Below are 10,650 nucleotides of genomic sequence, written 5' to 3' on the forward strand. Positions count from 1 at the left end.
CGCGTCGAGCTGCAACAGTTCAGATTTTCTAACTTCAGCGATTTGCGCATCAAGCACGTCGAACGCTCAGATCGTTCAAATCGTTCAAATCGCGCTGCTCGAATTGCGCTTGAGGCGCCGCAGCACTTCCCGACGCTGCTTGAAGCGCGACCACCATAGACTTTGCATGTAAACCTGATGCTCCTGATGCTGAAATCGCGTTTGGTGTGAACGCACCATTATTTGGCAGTCCTGTCGCAAAAACATCAAAGAAAATGGAGAAAGCTGAATGGGTTGAAAAATATGACTCAAACAGAAYGCAAAATTGTGAGGGACTACATTAAACTTTTCTGCATTCATAGTGACTCTAAGGACACAACAAAATGCATTTAATGTCTAAAAAAGTGGATTTTACATGATATATCCTAGTTGCCATTAGGAGGCAAAATCAAAAATATATGAATAAACTAAATCGTACAGGATTTTTTTTAAATTTAACTATTCCTCTTGAATTAGAAAAATATTAGGTCAAGTTTTTATTGGAAGTAACAACAAATTGATCCACATCAATATATCGATTAAATGACTAATTCAATTGCATCAAGGCAAAACAAACAAAAAATCGACACATATTCTCATCAAATGCTTGATGTGGGTCAATATAATGATTGTCTTAGATGGGCATATGATATCTCATTGACTGCAGATGTGAATTGAATTAAAATTGTATCACAGTACTTTAGGAAATTTAAAAACCTTGAATCGGCATCCAAATAAATCGATACATCTTATTGTTATAAAGCTGGAGATTTACACCCTTAGTTTTTATCAAATAAATGCAATGCTTTACTGTTGTTCGTTCATTGTGTACCACTTTCCATCATTCTATTGGAGGAAACAGATAATTGCCAAGTTTGAAAGCGCCTTTAGTCCTGTAACAGAAAGCAGGTCGCTTCAAAGTATCTTACACTAGGACCAGCTGTGATACAGATAAATCCTGAATTACTCACAGCCTTCAAAGTGAGATGACTGTTGCAGGGCTAATGCTTATCAGTTTGCAGCCAGGCAGGAGCGGCCCACAGGATGTCTGTGTGTGATCTGAGCTGCTTTCTGAGTACATTTTATTTTATTTATTTATTTTTTCTGGTGTTTGTGTGAGAAGTGTGTGTGTCTGCACGGGTAGGAGCGAGCCTGTGATTTACAATAGCAGATTAATTGAGTGCAAGTCAAATTTCCAGTGATGTGCAAAAATGAAAGTCACTTTAAAAGATAGTTAAAGATGCTTTTGTTGTCTTTCAGTGGCTGTTATTGTGTTGATAAGAAGCTGGTGTTTTTGCTCGACTGAAGCTTCGGGTCAGTTTTTATTATTCATTATTATTCATTCATTGAGGTTGCTCAATCAACAACCCTAAATCCCACAGGTTCCGATTTCATCTTTCTTGCTGAGTCTTTCCCAAACAACATGAGAGACATTAGTTCAGACTATAGTATGCAAAGAGAGTCATCAGCCTTTCACTGTTTTTAATCCAAGGGTTCCACCCTTCTTTATCCAGTAGGTTAGCCAGGTTACGACAGATTGCACTTGGAACAAGTGTTTAGCAATCTGTAATAAGCTACTAGGGTATTATTGCATAATTTTGGTCTGAAGACCACCTATCGAAACATGTTTTAAAGTCCTTGCATCCAGTAACTTGATGAAACTTTGCAATCCACAAAAAAGTGTTAAAACTTGATGCTCAAGTCTTCAGGTTGAAGCTTTCTAAATCCTCAGATTTCAGTCTTCTAGGCTCTTCAGTTTTTGGAGACTCCCTTGGCTTGGGGCTCTCCATCTCATGTGTCCTCTTCAGAAATCTGCAGGGAATTCCACGCTTCCTCTTTTATTCCTGATGTTTTTATACCTTTGATTTGAACAAAACAACTCCTTATTTGGTAGTGAACTGTTTTATTGCTCCGTCATTAGCCAAATGCTTGTCTTGTCACCCATCTTTGTAAGACTTGGTTACCATGAAAATGATGATTCGTCTAAAGGGTGGCCCTTCCTATCGCTGGTGCAACGTCACTTCATCTCACAAGCTGCATTTCCATTGACCATGAAAATGTGCAAATTAGAATTTTGAAAATAAATTTGTTCAATGGAAACATGTGAAATTTTGAAAATAAATACGTTTTTCGACAAAGTGTTTTTGCGCTAGGATGTGGTGGTTTTTTTGGCCGTATCGAAATTGGCRTTTTTCGCAAAACTGCAACGGAAACTCTTTTTTCGCATCATGGGAGTCACGTGATCAACAACTGGCTGTTCCTACTGGCGAAAAAGATGACGACGAAGAAGATAACAGGAAGTAGAATTAGTAGTGACATTACAGAAGTTGTAAAAGAAAGTRGTAAAACACAGCATACGTAGCCGCTCCCAGGTGGGGAATTGTCGCTGGAAAGCCTCGATAAAAGACACCGTCTCCTTTGATAATGAGCGCTAATGTCGCGGTAGCAATAAGATATGTGTTTACATCCATTGCCGCCATGTTTGTAATGACATCACGAGAACAAATGTATTCACATGTGACTTTAATAGCATTTCTCACTTAATGGAAACATTGCAGTTGCGAAACTGTGCTTTTTCGACATTAACAGAATATCAACAAAGTTTTGAGCACATTTGCAATGGACACGCAGCTACAGTGACAGCCACTTTTCATCCTTAATTCAGCATCACCTGATTAGACTTAGGTATTGAGTCTCGAGTATGGATTGGAACAGGGACTAAAGTTTCAATTTTCCCTGAATCGTTCGTACTTTTAAATTTTGATACCTAGTTTCAGTACCCAGTCCGCCAACTGGAAGAAGAAGCCGTTCAACAACAACAAAGAAAAAAACCCAGGTGAGTCGCCGAACACCAATTTGAGTTGGTGTTCAGACTCAGATTGTCAAATTAAGAGAAATGATCCGCCAGTGCAGTAAGACAATTGTGCTTGGTAAGACTTGAAACGAGAAAAACATTTCCAGGCTAACAAGATTTATAATCAAACACATTCTACTCTTGCTTAGTATATCATCTCAAAGCAAGATGAAAAATACTCTTTGGCTGGATATAAGTGTACGATTTGGTTAGATGGACACGTTTTGCAGAGTACCCCTGTGTGAAAAATAAATTAATAACATCTGTTCATCTAGAAAGAACTCTAGCTACCTCATTTAAACTATGTAAGCTTTTTTTACTCTGCCTCTTAAAAGCATCAAAATTGGGAACCGTGGAATCCAAACGAGGAACCAGAATAATTCATATTCAAATGATGCCCAACCGTACACCTGATRCAGCCCTGGAATCTTTGTTTTCCCTCATCACATTAACACATTATCATGTTTTAACTCAGTAATGTTAAGCAATGTACTGTATTGTTACCAAATAAAGTAAAACATGAAACTGATTCACTTTGTGTTAAAATCATTTTTTCCACTACTTCTTTATCAATGATTATAACTATGTATAAATAATGGCAAATGATTCTCCTGTTTACTTTTCTCTAATTATCTCTCCAACAGTTGATCAGAAAATATTTTAAGAAAATCGTACTCTTTAACAAGAACACCTGAGCAGAAAAGCTTTCTTTTCTTTTTTTTTTAAACCTTTAATCTACTCTCATCACGGGACTGTGAATCTCATGTTATTTCTACATCACAACAATGTCCATCCATCCATCCATCCATCCATCCATCCATCCATCCATCCATCCATCATCTATATCTGCTTTTCTTTCAGGGTCACGGGGGTCACTGGTGCCCATATCCAGCAGCCACAGTGCGAGGGGCGGGGTACACCCTGGACAGGTCGCAAGTCCATCACAGGACCACACATAGAGACAAACATCACAACAATGTAAAAAAAATACATTTTAAAATGGTAACAGCAAGGACATGGATTGATCTCATGTTACTTTGACATTATACATCATTAGAGTGAGATCCTTCCTACGGGGCCCAGTGACATTGGATTAAAACAATTATAGCATGGCCATGAGTTATTATCTCATGGCCACGAGTTATTATGGCAGTCATTTCCATGCAGAGACTGTTGATTGGACATAAGTCTGAATTAATTACTTTTATTTTAATATGGGAATAAATAACATACTTCAGTCACTTGCGTTAGGCATGACGTAATAGCATTATATTTTGAAGCTGTAAGACACAGCTGATGACTGGAGTTGTATTTGTCCAAAAAGATTTATTGTTTTGAAGCTCATCACTCAAAACAGGCTCATATCTCACATTGTGCCTTTTCTGGGAAAGAAGTTTGAGTTATGTTATATTCACAAGTACACACAGTAAGAAAAAATGGTTCATGACACACACTTGGGGCATTCAATGATTCAATGTCATCTCGTAAATGCCAATACTATGAAAAATGAACCATTTGGATTTTTGAATTAAACACATTTAATCTGACTACAACAATGTTTGTATCTTTCTCAGAGCGACACGGCTGCGCAAAATGATCTTGTAACCACACAAGAAATAACTAGTGGCCACAAACTATTATCTCAAATACATTTTTTTCCAATGTCACCAGACAAGSTCCGTGTCACCCTGAGATTGAGTGCAGTAAAAAATAATAATAAAAATAATCACGTTTTTTGCTAAATTGTGTCCGGAAAATAGATTTTCTGTTGTGATTGTTGGGGACTGGAGCAGAGCATATTTTAGCCAATTCAAWGATTATACAGCAAGATAATATGATGTAATAAAAGCAGACAGAGCAGATACAACAAATGGTTTGGAAGGATGGGAATGTTCTACGATCACATCCTCTAAGACTGTGAARAACAAGTGACTCTATTAGGATAAAATGATGATTAGGGAGTGAGACAGAGCCAGTAATCAGATTCAAAYGCCCAACAATTTTCTTCATTAGAGTTATTTCCTTCTCCCGACGTCATGAAYAGGCAAACCCAACAGCTCATCTCCAGCAGCCCTCCAAATCCACAGACACAAATACAGACAAGCAGGGTTGAGTTGCCTCTAAACAGATGCRACAATTTTATTCCAGCTTATCAAATCTAGTCAGGCAGCTGAAACATTTGACAGAAGTAAGACACTTCTGAAGGGGAATCAAGCCAAGGATTCTCTAACTTCTGCCTGCACGACCTGAGGGAAGAAACTCAAACWATAATCCACCTTCTTCTCCTCCCTCCTCTCCCTCTCACTTTGAAACACTGACTCACTTTAACGCTCGCGGCAGCAGCCACTTCACTGGCTGCCCTCGATGGAAGGTGAATGCACGGACTGCATACATTTAGAGCGCTAACGCATCCACAAACCAACTCAACGCCATGACCTGCTTTTAACTGGCAGCTGTAAACAAAGATGTGTTTTAGTGAATATGCAGCAGAGCCCTCCATCCTGTCTACATCCCCACTTTCTTCCAGCCAGCTCTCCTCCAACACGCCAAAGCCCTGTTGATCTCTCTCTGCTAACTTGTTTATTCCACCATCCCTGCCTCCTTCTCCCTCAGAAATCCTCTCACTTTGCTTCCTCCGAGCAAAATCATTTCGTCCTTCTCCTCTTCTTTACATGTCTGTCTCAGCTCCACTKCCTTCACTCTCAGTCAGGAGGTATTTGTCATTGTTGTGTACACTGACCCTCCATGGCTGAAGCCTTCGCTCTAAAAACAGGATGAAGGGGATACTTCGTATGACGCAAATAGTGCATCTKGTTGACACTCGGTTGTTTCACAGGCAAAGTACTTTGCTGTTCACTGCAAAGTACTCAGTGTCTTCCATTAGCAGATGCATTAACACAAAACACTTTTACATTGCTACAGAGGATTAACTGCTTAAAAATAAAAAATAATGTGGAATGAAAGGTGAAAATGAGTCCCAACGAGAGGAAATTTTGGATAAAAGAGGAAATGTCACGTGACAAGTTTGGCACTATTAATAAGCCCTTTTTGTTCCTGGTCTTTATTTCAAACTAACCAGTAATTATCGATATAGACTGAGATCCATCCACCCATTATCTATACCCGTTTATTCCTTATCTAGTGTCACGGGGGTCACTGGTGCCCATATCCAGCAGTCACAGTGGGAGGGGCGGGGTACACCCTGKACAGGTCACAAGTCCATCACAGGGACACACTGAGACAAACAACCATTCACTCTCTCACTCACACTCAGACCAAAAACATGACTGTTAGGTTAATTGATCACTAATTGACCCTAGGTGTGAAAGAGTGAATAGACTGATATTAAACTCTTATATCGCGCTACATTTTTCAGTTATACCGCCCAGTCCTAGCAGCCTGCTTACATACTTCATACACTTTGACTGGTGGCCAACACAATGCAGAACTAACCTACAGCACAAAGACAAAAAGAAACAACAACCTGGAATGACAAACACCTGTGAGGACGACAAGCAGGAAAAAGTTTTTAATGTGGTATTTTGCAATTTTAGGTACAAAAACAACAATATGGCTTTTGCAACAAAAAAAAACTACAGTTTTCTAAAAGTTTTAGACTYGGTGGAGCTTTACAAATTAAAACGTAAACTTTATTTAAAAAAAAGGCTGACATGGCAGAAAGAAAGGCACAAGGAGACAAGGGAAGTCAAAGGAAGAACCGGACATGGCATGAGAACTCACAATGCTCAACCTGTGTGTGAGATCAGCCAAGAGACTTAAAGGACTGGAGCTGATGAGTGGAGTGCCTGCAGCTGAGACAAGTGTAGAGGGATGTGGGAATGTGACTGAAAAATTATTGCCCCTTTTCCGCCAGCACCTTCACAGTATGGTTCGACTTGGCTCTCTACGGTTCCAAGGCTTTTCCACTAGCAAGGACTCGTGGAACCAGACCCTTTTATAGAAGTTACGTCGCTGTGGTTCCAAGTGTACCGTGTTGGCCTGAAAACACAACGTCAGAAGACTGTCAGGCACTGATTGGTTAGGAGGTGGTTACATCACAACAGCTACTCTCACAAAAACCCGATCTGCCATTTGCATTAACGGTACCGTGTCCAGGGTCTTCTTCTACTATGTTTAATGGTGGCTGGCAAATAGCTTAACGAACCATAACCACCACAAGCTGCTAAGGTGTGTGGCGTCAACTTTTAGACTCTTGGACCGGCCAACTTCATGACAAACCCACCCAATTACTGAAGTGTAATGGAAAACCACCGTGCTGAGTTCAGCCAAGTTGAACCGTGCTGTAGAGGTGCTAGTGGAGAAAAAGGCATAAGCGACTGGTTGGTGGGCGAAATAAAAGAAAACAAAAGCAACATAACTAAATACAAAAATAACAGAAAATAAACCTATTAACCAGAGGGGAACAAGAACACACAAAAAGACGAGCAAAAACTAGCCAAAACAAACAGATGCTGACACATCTCATAAGGCTTAGTTAACTGAGAGACGTAGTGCTTTAAGCAATCTGTGTGACTGTTTGGTCTTTATTGTTCTGTTTTACTGGTCTGGCTGTGCATCGCTGGGCACAGAGATGTGCTGCAGAGCAGAGACATGCAGGTTGTGCAGTAAAGCTCTTCATAAAAAATCCATCTTGTTTTCTAGAAACTTGGCATTGTCAAGAAAAGGTAATTGTATATTTGGTTTGTGCATGTTTGCTTGGCTTACAGCTCTGTTATGTCCTAGCATGCCACACTCTGTCCGTCCGCTGAGATAGCTGCCTCCTCAGCAGTTTGCTGTATAACTCCTCCTCTGCAATAGAAAGTCTATAATCTATTCAACTTCATTTTCAGAAACAACTCTTAGTTATATMATGACAGATATAGTAATAATTTTTCTGGAGAAAATGTGGTCATTGCATCTTTGCACAACACATTATTCTGTGAATGCTTCATACCATGCTTCATGCTTCATAGCATTCACACTATTGAGATCATTTTTTCTTCTGTACGTTTTTCCGCATCTAACTCGTTCCACAATTTTTGCGCTATTTCAACAATTCATACATCCAAACATTCAGCTCATTCATATGAGAGGTGCTATGACTTTTGGTGTTTCAGCTATTTATACTTTTTTAGCTATTTCACTTTTTTCAGCCACTTTTTTGCCATTGAAAATTAATGGAGCTGTTTTCAACATCCTTCAAAATATTAAAAATGTTTCTAAATCTTTACAGCACTTTACACGTTTTGTTCTGGTTATGCTTTTTTGACTTTCTTGTGCTAATTTTAGCTMCTTTTTTGCTAAGTTTAGCTTTTATCTGCTATTTCAGTGACAATTCTGCTTCTTTCTGCTATTCTTCTGATTTTTCTACTTTTTGTGCTTTTTTTCTGCTACTTTGTGCTATTTATGCTTCTTACAGATTTTTTTTCTGTTATATTCAACTATTTGCTGAAATTTTAGCAAATGTTTAGCTACTATTAGCTAAGGTTAGCTTTTCTAAGCTAAATACAAATTTTTTGTAGCTATTACAACTTTTTTACAGCTAAGGTTAGCAAACTTGTGCTCTTTATGCTAATAAAATAATTTCCAGCTACTTTTTAGCTGTTTTAGTTAAAATTTCAGCTGTTTTAGTTATTTTACTACAAATTATCATTTTTATGTAATTTTACACTTTTTTCTGCTTTTTTTCCTGTTTTAGTTATTTTTTTAAACTATTTCAACTGGGTGCTAATTTTAAATTATAGCTGCTACCTTTAGCTTGTTTTATGCTCATTTTAGCTACATTATGCTGCTTTAGCTATTCTGTTTTTTCTAGTGCTATTTATGCTTCTTACAGATGTTTTCAGCCATATTCAGCTATTTTAGCKCTTAGYTTTTAGCTGTTTTCTGTTTACAACTAAATTTGTGCTCCTTTTTACTGTTTTTATGCTTTTTTGCTTCTTTCAGTTTTTCAAAGTGACCTCACATTAACACTTTTCCTGTTAAATATTTTCAGCTCAATTTCAGCAGCTTTCAGCTTAAGGTTTAGGCATGAAGCATTCACACTAGCATTTTCACAGGAAATGAGATTTCTCTAGTCTTAATTACCTCCTTATCAAGTCAACATGTTCAACTGAAGCTTCTTACTGGCCAATTTATCAAATTCAGTCAAGTTGAAGCAGAGACACATCCCAATGACCAGAACCAATGACTAATGCTCAATAACATGATAAAAAAAATAAATTATGTGTGATAATTACAAGATTGCTTTAAAGTGAATTGGAAGTTTAATCTTATGGATTTAGGTTAAAGACAATTCTAGTTCTGTTTAGTGCTGCTAAAGGAAGTGACCTTGGTCMAAACACAAAGGTTCTTTCTTTCCTCGTATTAAACGTCTTCACTGTTTCCAAAAAGAACCTATTTTGAGATTAAAGAACCTATTCATGAGATCAGGATTCTCCTTCTGTGACACAAAGATGTCAGGTGTCTGTTCAATCTTTGTGACGAAGTGAATAAAGATGTCACTCTTCGTGGCTGTCAGCTTTCCTCATTAACAGTGGCGAAGACCATAATAAGGACTCGTCCTTGGCGACAACGATTTCATGTGACACTGGAGGTCCCCGTGGCTGAGAGCCAGGACGAGGATGTGTGRAGAGATGAGCCACGGTGATCCTACGGCCGAATAAAATATCTCCTTTCCCTCTCTTTTTGCAGCGTACCTTTGCAGAGTTCATAAATCTGCCTCCTTCATTTCCCAGAGTGCATTTCCTTCTGCCCAGCAGGCTAACTGGTGCTTCATTCTAGGTTAGACAAAAACATTTAAGCGATCTACTTCAGTGGAAAAGCAAAGAAGCGCAGACAGAGTCGCTGGGTGTTTTAAAGCTGTGGGGTTAWGTGAGAAACATCATGTTATGTGTCATTCATTCAGGAAATAATAGTGAAAGGTGGGCAGCACTGATTCACACACAGCAGCTGACTGGTTCTAATCAAACATTGTTGAGTGGTGATGAATATAACGTAATGAACTGCAGCCTTTGTGGAGCTTCATGTTGAGCAGTGGGCAACAAGTGGATAAGGAGTTTCTGATGAAGACAGGACAAAAGGGATGAAGATTACAGCCTAGAACATTTTAAATCTTAGAATAACCACTGGCCGCTTACTGCAGACCATCCTCGGTGTAAAAAGCTCAAACCAGCCGTTCTTTGTTGAGGAAAGCTGTGCACACCAGTCCTTTGTGAAGGTTAATTGAATTATYGCAGAGAAAAATGTCTATCATCTAAACCGAGATGATCCAGATTGTGCTGAAGTCCCAWGAGTTTGTTCATAATTATAATAATAACGTCAGAATCATGCACTCTAATAGTCCAGTAAACATGAGGCAAAGTGGGTATTTTTTATCTGAAATTACCCTAGATATTACAATAAAATATTTGGAGACGAGCTGCAGCAGTGAATCAGTCTGAAGGCTCGACGAGCTGATCTGTACGATGTTTTATTTTATTCCTGGACAGGAAACAAGCAGGAGGCTCCCAGTCAGATCAATACACCAGTGGAACCTGTGGTTGTTCTACACGGCTACACCAAAACTCCCATTTCCTCTCCCACTCAATGACAACCAGAGGAGGAYGTTATTAATGACTAAATAGACTCTGATTTCTCATGACTTTGAAATGAAAAACAGGAATCTGGAAAATGTTTTCAGCAGTTCATTTAGATTCATGCAGCTCTGCAGTTTCAGCAGGAAAACGTTAAAATGTTACAATCGTTCATTGGTAAAAAAAAAATATATATATATATAT

At 38.7% G+C, this 10,650-nt stretch overlaps 1 protein-coding gene across 2 annotated transcripts in view; it reads right to left on the reverse strand.

Moving 5' to 3' along the window:
• The window catches only part of ano8b (anoctamin 8b), a 57,252-nt gene that overhangs the window by 35,193 nt on the left and 11,409 nt on the right, over window positions 1-10,650 (reverse strand). The gene's annotated exons all lie outside the window — the stretch shown is intronic.

Source organism: Austrofundulus limnaeus, unplaced genomic scaffold (genome assembly GCF_001266775.1).
Source record: "Austrofundulus limnaeus strain Quisiro unplaced genomic scaffold, Austrofundulus_limnaeus-1.0 Scaffold41, whole genome shotgun sequence".
NCBI lineage: Eukaryota > Metazoa > Chordata > Actinopteri > Cyprinodontiformes > Rivulidae > Austrofundulus > Austrofundulus limnaeus.